The sequence below is a fragment of the Ruditapes philippinarum genome, unplaced genomic scaffold, assembly GCF_026571515.1.
Source record: "Ruditapes philippinarum isolate M1 unplaced genomic scaffold, ASM2657151v2 ctg2119_1_1_1_1, whole genome shotgun sequence".
In the NCBI taxonomy this organism is placed as follows: domain Eukaryota; kingdom Metazoa; phylum Mollusca; class Bivalvia; order Venerida; family Veneridae; genus Ruditapes; species Ruditapes philippinarum.
Window position 1 is genome coordinate 1 of NW_026864748.1, and position 16,806 is coordinate 16,806.

The 16,806-nt window shown below is 30.5% G+C and overlaps 1 pseudogene; it reads right to left on the reverse strand.

Moving 5' to 3' along the window:
• Positions 1–1,017: 1,017 nt before the first annotated feature.
• LOC132726702 (DNA polymerase beta-like) lies at positions 1,018–16,745 on the reverse strand (annotated as a pseudogene).
• Positions 16,746–16,806: the final 61 nt, after the last annotated feature.

Genomic DNA, 16,806 nt, shown 5'->3' on the forward strand with positions numbered 1-16,806 from the left:
AATTCTGAAATACTTCCATGAAAAAATAGCCACTGAAATCCTTCAAAAGTTATGCTGTGGAAACCATAGTTTTTACGGACAGACAGGTGTAATTCCATTAAACTCTAAAGGTCTTTTGGCGTATTAAAATTTGTTGGAATTGGCATAAAAGGAAACAAACGTGGACAGGAATACATTCAGATCAGACTGTACGTTTGGTTGCTAAGGTATTAACCAAATTCCTAAAATTAACAAAAGAGATGACACCTAAAATCAGAGCAAGAACATTTCCATAATGTAAATTTAGCGTAATAAAATAAAAGCAACAATATTTTATCACGCTGTGTTCTCTACAATGTACACAATTTAATACCACATAGAACAATAAAATACATACGATGTAAATGTAGTTTCAAATTCATTGCATAAAAAATTTAAAAATTTTACCAAATGCTCGAAACCCCGTATGCAGTAAATATAAAAAATATACAACTTTGGGTATCTTTTACAGAATAATTTAAAAGGGAAAACTAAATAATTTTAAAAATTTTTTTGGAGAAAAAATTTTTTTCGTGAATTAGATTTGTCTACATAAATAATGATGATTCAGTTTTTTCAAACCTTGTAATGGTATAAATGGTAAATACATTGAAGATGACAACAAAATTAATGATATACAAATTTGAATTTTCTACTTCATAGACTATAAAACATATACTTTTACACAATCTGGACATGTTTCAATTCTGTTAATATCTTATTTGTAGCACGCCTCCAGATTTATGCTAATTTTTCAAGAAAATTTTGTTTTTAAAATTGTGAAGTGACCGAAAGGAAGCAATTTACATATTATTAATGACACTTGCAATCAACATAAACTACCAAAAATAGCCCTTACTGCATTAGTAATGTAGTAGAAATATAGCTATAAATACTGAAAAGTCAATCACTAATCACACATAACTTGTAAATTATTTATTACATGAATCTTTACTTTTCCTAAAATCCTTGTCCATTTTTCTCAAATCTGATTTTAAAAAAACCAAGATTTAGTACAAAATGAAGTCCCAACCTTGAGATGGCACTGACAAAAATCTGGTTTGTTACTAATTCATTTCTATAAAATCACTAAAAACCTTTATACTGTAGGAATGCTATTTTTGACACCTGCTTGCAAGTACATAGTGAAGTTTGGAGAAACTTATCTCTTTTTCTATAGGTATTTGATAATTATCAAAGAAATGTACATGTGTATCAGTTTTATCCATTACACATCTTGGTATTCTCGTATTTTAGATCAAGCATTTCTCTCTGATGGTTTTTTGTAGGTCATGTCAAGGTAATCAAAGATATCTTCCTCTGATTCTACAGGCAACGGCTCTCCCGGTACCCCTGAAATAATAATAATTTTTTTATGTCAAATGCTTTTTTCTGTTGATGTATCGACTTCAGAACTGTAGTAAATATGTTTATTTGGTTGCAATGACAATACAGAAATTATGATGAGAATCTATATGAATAAGGCTGTGAAGAGAGGGGGCATGGCTGAGTGGGTTTAAGTCCCATCATGGACAAGCCGTTGTTTCCTTGAGTATGAAACTTTACATTCATTGCTTAGTACTGGTTGATTGGCTAAGAGAAATTTCTGTATATTTTGACAACATACAACATAAGGTGAAAAGTGCCTTAGGCAAAGTACAATCACATTTTGTTTGATATTACATAATTTATATTCATTTGGAACAATTACAATGTTTCGGTAAAGATATAAACAAATCTGAAGATGTTTTTGCTGTAACCTGCCAAATTTCTTGAATGGACTAGTCCGATTTTTATTTTAAAACAGTCCATTACCAATTTTAGGGATGTTACTATGAAAATTTGAAAGTTGACCTAATATAAATATAAACTGTAGAACAATTTCAGACCGCACAGTATGAAACTGTACTGATAAACTTGTTAGAAATAGTGTTGCACCATCAATTTAAAACACCATAGTTCATACTTGTTTTGTTTTGTTGTTGTTTTTTTTTCAGTAAAAATTGAAGGAGATTTTAAAAAAAAATTTTCCCAGAACACATAACTGAAACACTGAACTGCACTTCTTGGCCAAATTGACATGAGATAAGCAGTCAATTAATTGGTATCCCCCACCAAATAATTAAAAAATATTTTTTCAATTCAGGGGCAATAACTCTTGAAAAACAGAAGGGAATTGATTCCAAGAATACTAGGTAGGTTAAAAAAACAAAAAACTGCAGGTCATAAAGAGGGTTAGCCTTATCCCTCCAAACATTCCTGCAAGGAATAATGGAATTGAATTGGATCAAATAATAATGACAATATAATTTAATGATTTGGAATCTGATGGAGTAAGTGATTTCAAACAGAATGATACAGAGAAAATATAATACCTGTGCTTCCTTTAATACGGAGTGTATACAGAGAAAATATAATACCTGTATTTCCTAAAGGACGGAGTGTATACAGAGAAAATATAATACCTGTACTTCCTAAAGGACGGATTGTATACAGAGAAAATGTAATACTGTACTTCCTAAAGGACGGAGTGTATACAGAGAAAATATAATACCTGTACTTCCTAAAGGAGCGGATTGTATACAGAGAAAATGTATACCTGTACTTCCTAAAGGACGGAGTGTATACAGAGAAAAAAATGTAGTACCTTGTACTTCCTAAAGGACGGAGTGTATACAGAGAAAATGTAGTACCGTGTACTTCCTAAAGGACGAGTGATATACAGAGAAAATATAATCTCTGTACTTCCTAAAGGACGGGTGTATACAGAGAAAATATAATACCTTTACTTCCTAAAGGACGGAGTGGGTATACAGAGAAAATAAATCCCTGTACTTCCTAAAGGACGGAGTGTATACAGAGAAAATATAATACCTGTACTTCTAAAGGACGGAGTGTATACAGAGAAAATATAATACCTGTACTTCCTAAAGGACGGAGTGTATACAGAGAAAATATAATACCTGTACTTCCTAAAGGACGGAGTGTATACAGAGAAAATATAATACCTGTACTTCCTAAAGGACGGAGTGTATACAGAGAAAATATAATACCTGTACTTCCTAAAGGACGGAGTGTATACAGAGAAAATGTAATACCTGTACTTCCTAAAGGACGGAGTGTATATTCGTTGAGAGTAAATCCTTTTTCTAGAGCCACTCCTCTCATATTCTTGTTAAACATATCGCTGCCAGTAAAAATACAGTAGAGCACAGTAATACTGATCATATGGTAGTAGTCGGATATTCTATACGTCTATACTCATACTTCTTGTCATCTGTGTCAGGCATCTTACATTACACCCTGAAATGTGTAACATATACTGTGTAGTCTATAATACTGCATTTTTGGTAAAAAATGACTTTCATTTGACAAAAGTGCCATACACATGATTCAAATCATCTAAACTGCTACAAGAAATTTCTTTTATGCAATTATACTTCATGCAATTCTCTTAAACTGGATTTAATGACATGAAATCTCTGCAAAGAGACCATCTACAAACTCTTCAAAACAGTTCCAGCTTATAAGTAAATTTTTTATAATAATTTTAACTTCTCTACAACACCTTTTGGCAACAATCAAACGCTTTGCCTCCCATAGGGTGTTTCCCTGAAGAAGTTGAAGTATATTTTCAATTTCAATTTTTAAAAAAGCAACTTTAAAGACTTATGACAGATATATTGATCATGTACAGTATAGACAATCGTCTATATTTAACTAATCTGCCTGCTAAGATTAACAGGTACAGCATTGGATTTGTGATCCAGTGGATGCTCAATCCTCGAACAATGTGAAATTTCTCTGTGACAAATGACCCCAGATATTGGCTTTATTGGTCATTTGCTGCTTACTACCAAATTTAAGAGATACAAGGGATTATTAGTCATTGGGTAATTACTGTATAGTTTATCCAGGAAAAGTCAGGTAGGTTAAGTTTTACAATTGCAAACAACACATTTTATAGGTCATATGGCAACTTTCCAGCTTTTTACTGTGGAGGAAGACCTCAGGTGCCCCTCCAATGCACTAATTTCAGACACAAGCGAGTGCCTGAGTATTATATTTCTTCTAAACAGGAATACCAGGGGGCAAATACCAGCGATTATTTTTTTTCAAGTATGCCTGAATGAATTTTTGTGAGTGTTTCAATAAGCTTATAGCTTCCAACACAATCGAACTATCAAACTAAAATAAATTTGTATAAACTAAATGCTAGGTATGCCCTAACACTTATCATTATATACTTCTGCCTTTCAATATATTAACCTAATGTTTCATTTTAGATAAAAAGAAAAACCAAAATCATTTTAAAAAAAAGTCATCACATTACCATAAACTTGGAATGCACCCAGAGATAACCTGTCTGTTATAAAACTTTATCTCTTGCTAGCTGCTCCACAACATTCTTCAACAACTCTGGCTGAAACATACAAGATAAAAATTACAATAAAATTAGTGTATTTGAAAAAATTTCAAATTATAATATGTAAATAACAAATGAAAAAAGCCAAATCAAGAAATGCTTGCAGTTTGTCCAAGAACATTATGGTAGACTATTACGAGCGTATAGTGTTCCAGCAAACTGACACAATCTCATTAAATTAACAGAAATGGCTGTCTGCCAAGTCTTTCAAATCTGTAAAACATAAATGTAAATTAATAAATTGTTTCCAGTGATTCATAAACAGAACATTGTTGTCTGTCATAACAGTATGAATAAGATGCAGGACAGAGTGCTACTTGAGTTACAACCATGTTTCTTTATATGAATACAGGCCAAGAAGTTATAAAACTTAAAACTGTTTTCTGAGTTCTGTCTCAAATCTTAGGATTTTCAATGGTCAGTGTACATTCTGTGGAAGTTTCCGACCAATCAAATACCTGAGATTTGAGTTTAAGCTAAAAGAATTTCTTTATTATCCTTTGACTCGGTACTTTAATATAAGGAAGCAGGGAGTTTTTTAAAATTAATACAATCTTTTCTATACAGCTTAGCTTAAGATAATAATTTCTGAACCCATCTATTTGTACATATGATTGTTTGCCAGCCTTTATAACACAAAACTTACCATTTTCTTCGAGGTAGATGTAAATGAAGAATGTGACAGGAGGATATCAATATCACCACTAGATTCAGCTCCTGAAATAATTTAATTAACAGTGTTCTATATAAATCGATGTGACCTTTATTACATGATAAGATTCTTAAATTTATTTAACACTAGAACATGTAGAAGAGTCTTTGGGTCGGCCACTGGAAGAGTCTTTGGGCCGAGTGGTTAATTTCCTTTAAAACACTAGCCCTTCATAGCTTTGGGTTTGAATCTCACTTTCGTGTCAAGAAGTTATCCATCACATTCTCTTCAAAAGCCCCCCCTTTTATAAAAAAGGTAGGGCATCCATGGTAAAACTTTTTAAACAGTCACCGTTTTTTTTACAATGATTCTTTTTTCAAAAAAGTATGTTATTTATCAAATTTACTCGCTAAAATGCCCAAACTTTTTCCCTGTAGCGGGTTTTGTTTAATAATTTTACCAAATGCCTTATCCTGAAGGTATCAACAACAAATTATATTTATAGGTTATGTATGTATAAAATCGGAAAGTATTGTACAATATATTATTACAGCCAAGTTATGATCAAGTAACAATTACCAGGTTACTGGTGTTCATGTATTACATATATGTATGCAAGAAGTAATGGTTTTGATCCTTATTAAAATTTTGGGTAAAAAATCCATCCAAAGTCAAAATAAAATTTACATTCCTAAAAGCATTAGTTTTTGTTCTTTGTTTTTTTTTGTTGTTTTTTAAGTATGTCAGAAATGATACAAGTATAGCACAAGAAAAAATAGACAATAAAACTTAATAATTATGCTATACAAGAAAAAAATCTCTAAGTGCTATTTATCAGCCACTCTTCCTATCAACATGTCTTTCTTTATTACAAGTTCAAGTAATATTTGGACATAACTGTGTAGAACCATTTCAATATAATAAGCATTTTACAATATACATGCATATATACTTCAACATTTTTCTCAGAATGCATTACCTCCAAATATATCAGATAACATAAAAGTTTGATGTTAGTAATGATGACATATATGTATATGCAGACAAGCTGAAAAGAACACCCTTGTTTGGATGATGCAAGGTTAGCCAAGGTCTAAAAACTTAATGCTTTATAAGCTTAGAACATCTGCAGTGTACTCACCTGAAGGGCAACCATTTCTTCTCGTGGAATTCTCTTTTCAAAATCTTCAAAATGCCTACAAAACCATAAATAAATTTTTAAGCATAACAAAATAGCTATGACTCAAACATAATTATGTACAATGTAAAAACCATGTCTAAAGATTATCAGACATAATTATTGGCACATCAAAAACTACAAAGCACAGATGGCCTTAAGTTGCTCTCCACAGATACTTCACATTGACAATTGTAGATGCCCAGCCTGAACTAGCTGTTCTTGTGAGATAATTAATTTTCTAATTGAGGAAACAAATGATCCTTTTGCCATCATTGGCAATCATATTCCTAAGGTTTAAAGTTGAAAATTTATACTCAAAAATAGAGCTACTTGTAGTAAGATTTGGGTTCCTCAAGTTCTGGAAAGAAAAAAATTACTCTTAAAATACTTTTACAGATTTTTGATAATAAACCAAAAAAAGAGAAGTGGTAAGATTCTTTTTTAAAGCAACTGATCATCAATTTTAAATGACTAAAAAATCAATTAATTCCTGGTCAATAGTATAAACCTTTGGTCAATAGTATAGAAAACCTTTGGTCAATAGTATAAAAACGCCTTTTTTTTTTTTTTTCATTTATTTGAATATTGAAAGTATAAACAATACAAACATTACATTATTAACATAAGCAATTTCATAGACTCAAACCTATAATTTTCAAAAACAAAAAACTACATAACGTATGAAAAAACATCCATTTTACTCCATATTTCTACTATATATTTATTCCGTTTTATTTCGAAATAATAGAAAGAGTATTTCAGATTAAAGGGACTGAAAATTTTTAAAGTACATGTTATTCAAAGACATTTTAACATTATTTAAAAAAAGGGGAAATAAAAAAAGAAGGATTTTTGAAAGTAAAATTCAAAAATAATTTAACATTATTTGGGTTGTAAAAATAAGGGAAAGAGAGAGAAAAAAAAAAACAACAAAAAAAAAATGTCAAGAAAATATACATACACAAACATACACACATAGCAATTCAAAAAAAGATACTTTTTTCCCTACATACATTACAAAAACATAACCATACATCGCAAAAAAAAGAGACAAAAAAAAAAGGAACAAGCGAGCTAATTTCAATTAATTTTTCTTACGTTTTTATGGTTTTTGAAATTATTTTTAACTTACTGTTGGTTTGGGTAGGTTAGAGCGTTTAAAACAAGTTACCCCATTTTTGTTTGGGTTGATTCAACGTTATCATTTAGAAAAGCAATTTCCTCTTTCAATTGTATTTCTCAAATAGCCCAAAAAGTTTTTTTGAAAAAATATCAAAAAGTTGGTTCATGCTTTTGGGGTATTTTCATTTTAAGGGATTAAAATATTTCATAAGTATGATGAATATAATTTTTACTAAAAATAACTATTAATATTTGTTTTTCAGTTCGTCCAAAAAAAAAACACTGTTTCTAAAAATTATATGAAGAAAACAATATTGATTGAAAAAGAAAAGAATGTAATTTTGGGACCATAAATTTTGTACAATAGTACAGTCCCCAAAAAAGATTGGTAAAAGCGTTCTAAATTGCTACCACAAAAAATCACATAGATTTGAATTACACAAAGGCCTATACTTAAATTTAACATTGTATTAGTTGGAATAAGTTCTATGAATAATTTGTATTGAAAATTTCTCAAATGACACGTCTGTAGTACTTTTAAATGGAACCATATATATTTTTTTGCCAATCCAAACCATTTTCTATTTCTTTTTTCCCATTTCTCTTCATTTGTATTTTTGAACCTTTCATCATTTTCAAAGTTGAATATTAATAATAAAAGCTTATTTGTTAGATTTTGAATTTTTTTAAACTTTATTTAGGAGGTGTATCTTGTACTTCGTTATAATTTCTTGTAGATTTCAGACTATTAAAGATAATCCTTTTGGTATTTATTCCCACAAGCGTGTAATATTTTTAAAAAACTCACAGCATTTTCCAATAACCATAGATATTTTTAAGGGTCTTCCCAAATTTGTAGAGTTTCATTTTTCCCCTTAATCATTATAGATGTTCTAAAATATAGAATACATTTTTTGATGCCATGTTTTATAGTACACATATTACCAATTTATTATCAAGTTTTAATTTCGAATTATTCCATCATTAAATATGTTTAAGTTTATCTTTTTTATTATTGTGTTCTTGTTGAATATGAAAAACCATGAACGAAAGCACATTGTTTACAAAATGCAATTATTGAGGAAAAAGCTTATTGATATCTGATTTTCGAAAGATTTAAGCAGTCAAAATATTAAAAAGGTCATTTCCATACTGTTTTATCTTTTGATTTATAAAAAAGTTTCCATAAAATCCTTTATGTCCTATCCATTTATATATCGTTTGACCCAAATTTTGCCTTTACTGCATTTAAAAAAAATTAGTTAATATCGGATCCATTTTAAAAATCCAAACCAAATTTTTAACATTAAGTTTTTAATGTTTTACGTTTGATTTTTTCTGGCTTGGGCCATCCCCCCAAAGAAACAAAAACATTGCTTTAATTATTTTCTTTTATCTTATTACTTGATGGGGTTTTTCCTAAAACTGAAAATGGAATACAAACAGTTTAGTTAAGGCAAAATGTTTTTATTTACCATCACTTTACCCATTAAGTGTCAGTTTTTCTGTGTTGGCCATTGTTTTAAGCAATAAAAAGTTTCTTTAGTTTTGGTTCTAAATTTATATTCTGTATTTATTTTTTAATTAGACGAGAAAAAGAATACCTAAGAGTTTTTGCTGAATCAGATGTCCAATTGAAATTTTTTATATTTACAAATGTTCTATAATCACTTTTTGTGAGCGATCCCACTCGTAGAACTGTGGATTTTTTTTTGTATTAAGTTGTTTTAACCAGAGATTTTTGGCTAAAAATTCCGTTATTACATAACAAGTTTTTTCAAAAGACTTCACTATCCATCATTAAACAAATGTTGCATCATCCTGCAAAAAAGGATTGCTTTATTGTTTTTTGTTCGCGATTTTCTATTCCTTTATTTTCACTATCTTTTTCTATGAAATTTGATAATATTTCTTATACATAAAATAAATAATGAAAGATGATAATGGACATCCCTGGACGTACTCCCCTTTCTATATTAAAAAGGACTCTGAAAAAATGTCCATTATTGATAACTATACTTGATATATCAGTATAAAAGATTTTAACCCATTTTATAAATCTTTGCCAAAATTAAATTTATTCAGTGTATCAAATATAAATGATGCTTAGACTGTCGAATGCTTTTTCATAATCAGCAAAGAATAATAAAAACCCGGTTTATTTTCTTTCTGCAGATGTTCAATAATTTTCAAAAAATCAGCCTTACATTTTCACCAATATATCTATTTTTCATAAAAACCAGTTTGATTAAAACTTATTATAGACGGCAGAACTTTTTTTTATTCTATTTGAAATGTTTTTTTGCAAGTTTATAATTTGAGCAAGCTTTTTGGTCTCCAATTTGAATATCTGTAAGATCTTTATCCGGTTTTAGGAAATAAAGGGATATTATTCCTTGTCTTTTTGAAGTGTTCGTTAATTTTGAAGTATCAAAAGAAGTAATTATGGAAGCTAGATAATAGTCTTTTATGCTATTCCAAAATAATTTATAGAATTCAACTGTTAAACCATCAGATCCTGGACTTTTATTATTTTTCATTTCTGATAAAGCTATTTTACATTCATATTCATTAATTTTCCCTTCACATGTGATCTTTTCTTCTTCATTTAATAATTTTATATCTGTATCAAAAAAATTAATATTTGAGTTTTGAGAAGTTCTATACAAACATTCATAAAAGGATTTTTCTTCTTTTAATATTTCTTTTATTTCTGTTATTTCTTTATTTTCTACCTTTAATTTATGTATAACTTTTTTCTCGGCTTGTCTTTTTTCTAAGTTTGCAAAATATTTACTATTTTTTTCGTTATGTTCTACATGAATAGCTCTTGCTCTTAAAATTGAGCCATTTACACGATATTCATAAATTTCATCAAGTTTTTGTTTTTTTTAATAAAATTTCATTTTTTAACTCATTTTCATCTTTCTTTATAGGAATCAATTGTTAGTATTTTTTCTTCTAATTGTTTTATTTCATCGATCAAATTTAACTCTTGTTCTTTTTCTTTCTTTTTCTTAAAACTTGCATAACGTATTGTTTCATTTCTTATTGCACCTTTTATTATTTCCCACAAGGTATTTGGATTTGATGTTTTATTTATTTCTGCTGTTGTTTGAATAATTTCTTTAATTTGACTTTGATAAACTTCATCTAATAATAAAGCACTGTTCATTTTAAAGTATCCAGGTCCTTTTTGCATTGCATTATCATTAAATGTCAAAGTAACTAGAGAATGATCTGTTTTAAAGCCATGTGAAATATTACTTTTTGAAATGATGTTTCTAAGCGAATCGGATATAAGAAAGTAATCAAGTCTACAGTATATGACTGGTTTTCCATTAGAGTGCCATGTAAATTGCCTCTTTTCGGGGTGTTTAAAACGCCAAATGTCAATTAGATTACATGTTTCAATTATGTTTTTTATCTTATCTCTACATTTTCTACTTGTATGAAGATTTCCATTCTTTTTATCCAAAGATGTATTAATTACTGTATTGAAGTATATTAGTATAAAACCTGGTCAAAAGTATTAAACCTGGTCAATAGTATAAAACCTGGTTAATAGTATTAAACCTGGTCAGTAGTATTAAACCTGGTCAGTAGTATAAAACCTGGTCAATAGTATAAAACCTGGTCAACAGTATAAAACCTGGTCAATAGTATTAAACTGTGTCAATAGTATAAAACCTGGTCAATAGTATTAAACCTGGTCAATAGTATAAAACCTAGTCAATAGTATTAAACCTGGTCAGTAGTATAAAACCTGGTCAATAGTATAAAACCTGGTCAATAGTATAAAACCTGGTCAATAGTATTAAACCTGGTCAATAGTATAAAACCTGGTCAATAGTATAAAACCTGGTCAATAGTATAAAACCTGGTCAATAGTATAAAACCTGGTCAAAAGTTATAAACCTGGTCAATAGTATAAAACCTGGTCAATAGTATAAAACCTGGTCAATAGTATAAAACCTGGTCAATAGTATGAAACCTGGTCAGACTGCACAAATGTAAAGGCAGAACCGGCTCTATATTGGTGGAAAGATTTGTTCATATTACGTTCCAGAATTGTGAAAATTTAACTTACTTCAGACCAATCTGCTGATGATGGTTCAGCTTATCTGTATGTTTCCTGAGATCTGAAATTAAATTACATAGTAAGGTCACAAGGTCACAAGACTATAATATGTGTATACTTAACTTTATGTGTTATTTTTTTATCCTTATTCTGAGGGCTGATCGCAAAACTGCAGCAACTTACATGATATAAAGAAAGACTTACAACAGTTTTGCGGTTATCCCTTGATTTGTAACAAGTATTTTACTCATTCTCTGGGATAAAGTTCTCTATATTCTGAATCAGAACCAAGCTAATCACCTCCTTAGTGTTACTGCAATCTTTCAACACTAACTTACACCAACACTGGAGTGAAAATTGGTCTTGGCACTTGGTCAATTTTACATACATGAACATGTAGAACATCATGTTTTTTTCTCTCAGCACATTGGGAACATGACTTGACCTAGAATTGGGAATTTTTACAATTTAAACATTGGGAACATGACCCAATATCAGTCATCAAAATGGGCCAAAAAAATGTAACATCATTGTATTCCTATCATAATTTTTTTAATTTTTGTCATATTTGTCTCATCAGTAAACAATTTGTGAACATCTTACCTTCTATTCCCATGATTCCTTCTTGAACCAGTTTCTGTGCAGCTGCTGGTCTAGAACATAGGAACATTGTCTTAAAAATCAATACAAAATACTATCTACAGATTCAGGAAAATATGTGTAGTTATTCCACAATTGCAAATTGCCCTTTCCATCAAACTTTGGATAAGTAGATTATAAATAATAGCTGAGATGTTCCGATTTGTAATTCAATGACAAAGTCTAAAATGAAAGTATGGTGTGATTTCTATAAATAATTTTTAAAGAAATTAAAAACTTATATATTTGGAGCAAATAATATTTTGTTTCCTTCTTTTGAATTTCAATATCTTTTAAACTAATTAGAAATTTGTGAGCCAACCATTCATCTTACTTATCGTTGAGTAAACCATTTTATTGTTTGTTCGAAAGAAAAACCTGCTCTGTTCCTAATAGAATTGATTCACTCTAACATAACTAGATAACTCTAACAATGCTAGTTATCTGTAGTTAATAATCATATTCCTACCCTAAAAGCAAAGAATTTAATTCATTTTCTAAGAGGTTTATTCACACTGCTTTAAAATGCTTACTTTCCATCAGTTCAGATTTAAAAATTAATATCAACAAAAAGCAAATGCAAAACAAGACGGCCATGATGGCCCTGAGGTCCCTCACCTGTATATAGGCCCCCCACCCCCGGGCCAATTTTTACCCAAGGGCTTTTATTTGTTTATTTGAACAGACTTGGTAGACACCCATAAGAAGATGTTTCATGCTAAACATCTAAGTTCTAGCTCATTGGCTTTTTTAAAAGAAGACTTTTAAAGTTTTTACTATACACATATAGTTAAAAACAATGTCACCCCTGGGGCAGGGCCAGTTTTGACCCCCGGGCGTTTATTTTAACAAACTTTGTAGATATTTACTTAAAGATGTTTCATGCTTAATATCTAAACTCTAGCTATTTGGGTTTTTCCAAAGAAGATTTTTAAGTTTTTGCTATACACATATAAGGAAAATCAATGACCCCCCCCCCCCCGGGCGGGGCCAGTTTTGACCCCAGGGCTTTTATTTGAACATACTTGGTAGACACCCATTAGAACATGTTTCATGCTAAATATCTTAGCTCTAGCTCTTTGAGTTCTTTAAAAGAAGATTTTTTAAGTTTTTACTATATGCATATAGGGAAAATCAATGACCCCCGGGGCGGGGCCAATTTTGACCCCAGGGCTTTAATTTGAACAAACTTGGTAGACACTCACTAGAAGATGTTTCATGCTTAATATCTTAGCTCTAGCTCTTTGGGTTCTTTAAAAGAAGATTTTTTAAGTTTTTACTATATGCATATAGGGAAAATCAATGACCCCCTGGGTCGGGGCCAATTTTGACCCCAGGGCTTTTATTTGAACAAACTTGGTAGACATTCACTAGAAGATGTTTCATGCCAAATATCTTAGCTCTAGCTCTTACGGTTCTTTAAAAGAAGATTTTTTAAGTTTTTACTATATGCATATAGGGAAAATCAATGACCCCCAGGGGCGGGGCCAATTTTGACCCCAGGGCTTTTATTTGAACAAACTTGGTAGACACTCACTAGAAGATGTTTCATGCCAAATATCTAAGCTCTAGCTCTTATGATTTTTAAAAGAAGATATTTAAAGTTTTTTCTTTTGGTTGCCATGGCAACCAGAGTTCTGCATGGAATTAAATTCTTTGAACAATTTTTAAAGGTGACCACCAAAGGAACATTCCTGTGAAGTTTGGATGAAATTGGCTCAGTGGTTTATGAGGAGATGTCATTTAAAGCAAAAGTTTATGGACGGACGGACGGCCGGACGCCGGACGAAAAGCGATCACAAAAGCTCACCCTGTCACTTTGTGACAGGTGAGCTAAAAAGATAACAAAGTAAATAGTGACTGTAATTTTATAGAGTAAACATTTTCAGCATGCATATGCTTTTGTTTCATTAAATTTCAGCGTCTGAATCTATCCATGATATCAATGCATACTAAGATCAGCTGATTGTTTACTATTCAGTCAGTACATAATTTTCCCTAAAAATGATGAATGAAACATGTGACAAGGCCAATTAAGATATTCAGCATGGTTAAGGTTAGACATAAGTTACATAACCTGTTTTTAAAATTATGATAAATGATAAATAAAACATACCCTATCCCAGTAACCTTGGTAAGCTCTGTGATAGCAACATTTGTGTCACTGGCACGGATCTATACACAATAAGAAAAATAAAGAACTGAATCATGGCTTCTAATCAGATTTCAATGCAAATAAATTTCAGGGAATGAACCTTCTCTTACTCCTAATAGGATGTAAGTTGTTTTGAGCAAAAACATTCTCCAGAATGCAACAATCAATTGAACTCAACTGACAATTAAGAGCAATTAATTTTACAATTTTACAGATAGTTTTACAATCAACGTTCAAAACATTTATCTGACTAAACAAAAACTTGGTTCATTCTACAGTGATATAAATATATATCTAAGATATATATAAGATATCAGAAATGTGTCAAGTTTCAGGATAGTTCATACTGAATTGATTTTAGTTCAATTGTGTAGGAAGATATAAGCTTATAGCCTTATATGCACACTATTAAATCTGTTCCTGCAACCACCCAATACTAAGCAATGAGTGTAAAGTTTCTTGCTCAAGGAAACAACATCATGCCACTAGCAGGGTTTGAACAAACACGACCAGCTATCCTTAGATTACTAGTCTGTCACTTTTACCCTCAGCCACAATGCCTCTGTTAAATAACTATGATATGCTGCTGTCAAGTCCTTTGAATTATTATCAAAAATACCTTTTCCAGTTTTTGTAACTTTCCAGTTTGAATGAATTCATCTATTTTCTTTGCAATCTTGTCTCCAATGCCTTCCTACAATAAATATCACAAAAAGTATTGTAAATAAAGACATGTTGCTGAAACTTTACCCAATGCAAAATAATATATACAAAATAATTTCTGAAAGAAAGCATTTTACATACTTAAAAAAGTTCAAAGTAGGCAGCATATTTTTTACCCTGGCATATAAAACAAAGCATGCTATTCAAGAATCAATCACTTGAAATCAATATATATTCTCCCATAACTAGGGCTTTTGGTCATTTCGGGGTTAAATAAGTTAATAAAATCCCCCATGATAAACCTTCATGCAAAAAATTTGGTTTTTAACTCCTTTATTTTTATTTAAAAAGGATTTATTCCTGTTATTTGCACTAACTGGGAGGAATAACAGTTTATAAATAATATTATCAAGTTCAAATGAACTGAAGAAAAATCATAGAAGTATATAATTTAACATTTATACAGCTTAAATTGAGTGGTTAGTCTTTGCAACAAGATTAAAGCAATGCCAGCATGCGAATTCACACAGTCTGACCAGGCTGGCAAACTTTCAATGTAATAATGGAATGTTCCAAAAATGGAAGCTGGACAAGTCCATTTAATCAATTACCAAACCCTTGGCTTCCTTTCCACTTTTTATTTTCTCTGAATGCTTTGCCAAGACTCCAGCAGCTTTCCTGTAGGCATTGTATTTGGGGGCTTTTCCCGATTCACTTTCCCTTTTATAATTTTTTTTAACTCTGAAAATAAAAATAAAACAAAATTTATGATCAAACAGTGATAAATTTAAAAAGTTACAACTTTTCTCCAAAATTTTAAAAAAATATTGAAAATAAATTTGATTTTTTTTAAAATTTTGGGGGAAAGCCCAACCCTTAAAATTAGGTTTTTAAATAAAGGGGCCTACCCTTTATTAAATTAATTCCATGGTTTTTTCAAAATTTAAAAAAAAGATGTTTAACCAAAAGATTTGTTTAAAATGTTGGAGGCTTAAAAAGGGTTAATTTTTTTAAAAGCATTATAATTTTAAAGCCCTGTTTAAATCCGGGACCCGAGTAAAAATTGTTTTTTTAAAACCTCCTAACAAAAAATGTCAATGTGTACAATTGAAGGCTATATAGGGTCGTAATTTTTTGCCCCTTTATTGGGGGCTAAAATTTTCTCCCATTCCAGGTTTTCTTTTGGGCCGGAGTATTGGGCTTGGTGGGCCTGACAATTTTTATTGCCCATCCAAAATTAAAAAAAAATTAAAAAAAAATTCCATTATGTATGCATCATGACATCATAAACTTAATGTCCCTAAACATAAATCTTTTGTAACTATTGCACTAGGCCCTTTTTCTAACTGATCATATCTGGTGTGTTGCAGCAAAACCTGCATGTGCGTTAGCTTTAAAAGTACGAAACGTTTTGAGTACGAATAAAAATACAACTGATAAAAAAAAAAAAGTTACCCATCAAAAAGTCACAAAATTCCTTATTTGGATTTTCTGTTGTTGGGTCTTTCCTTTTGCTCATGCTGCTAGATATATGCCGTTTAAAAATGGGATAATAGTGTTTGTTTGGAGAAAATCTGCAGTTGTTTTTCACACACGAGCCTCTTAAATTAAAAAATGTTAACCTAATTGTTGCAAACCGTATTAAAACAGTATTTATAGACCTTCGGTACATGTAAATAAAACTGCTCAAAACTCATGCAAAAAATGGGCTCCTGAAAGTAAAATACAGGTAAAGAATTGTCTTTTGTCTCTATCAGCGTATTTTCGTTTTGTTTGTTGTCTTCCCACAATCCAATGTGTATATCTTGTCACCGGTTTGGAAGCGTGGTTGCGAAATTAAAATTGAAGCCAGAAACCAAATCTATAATTA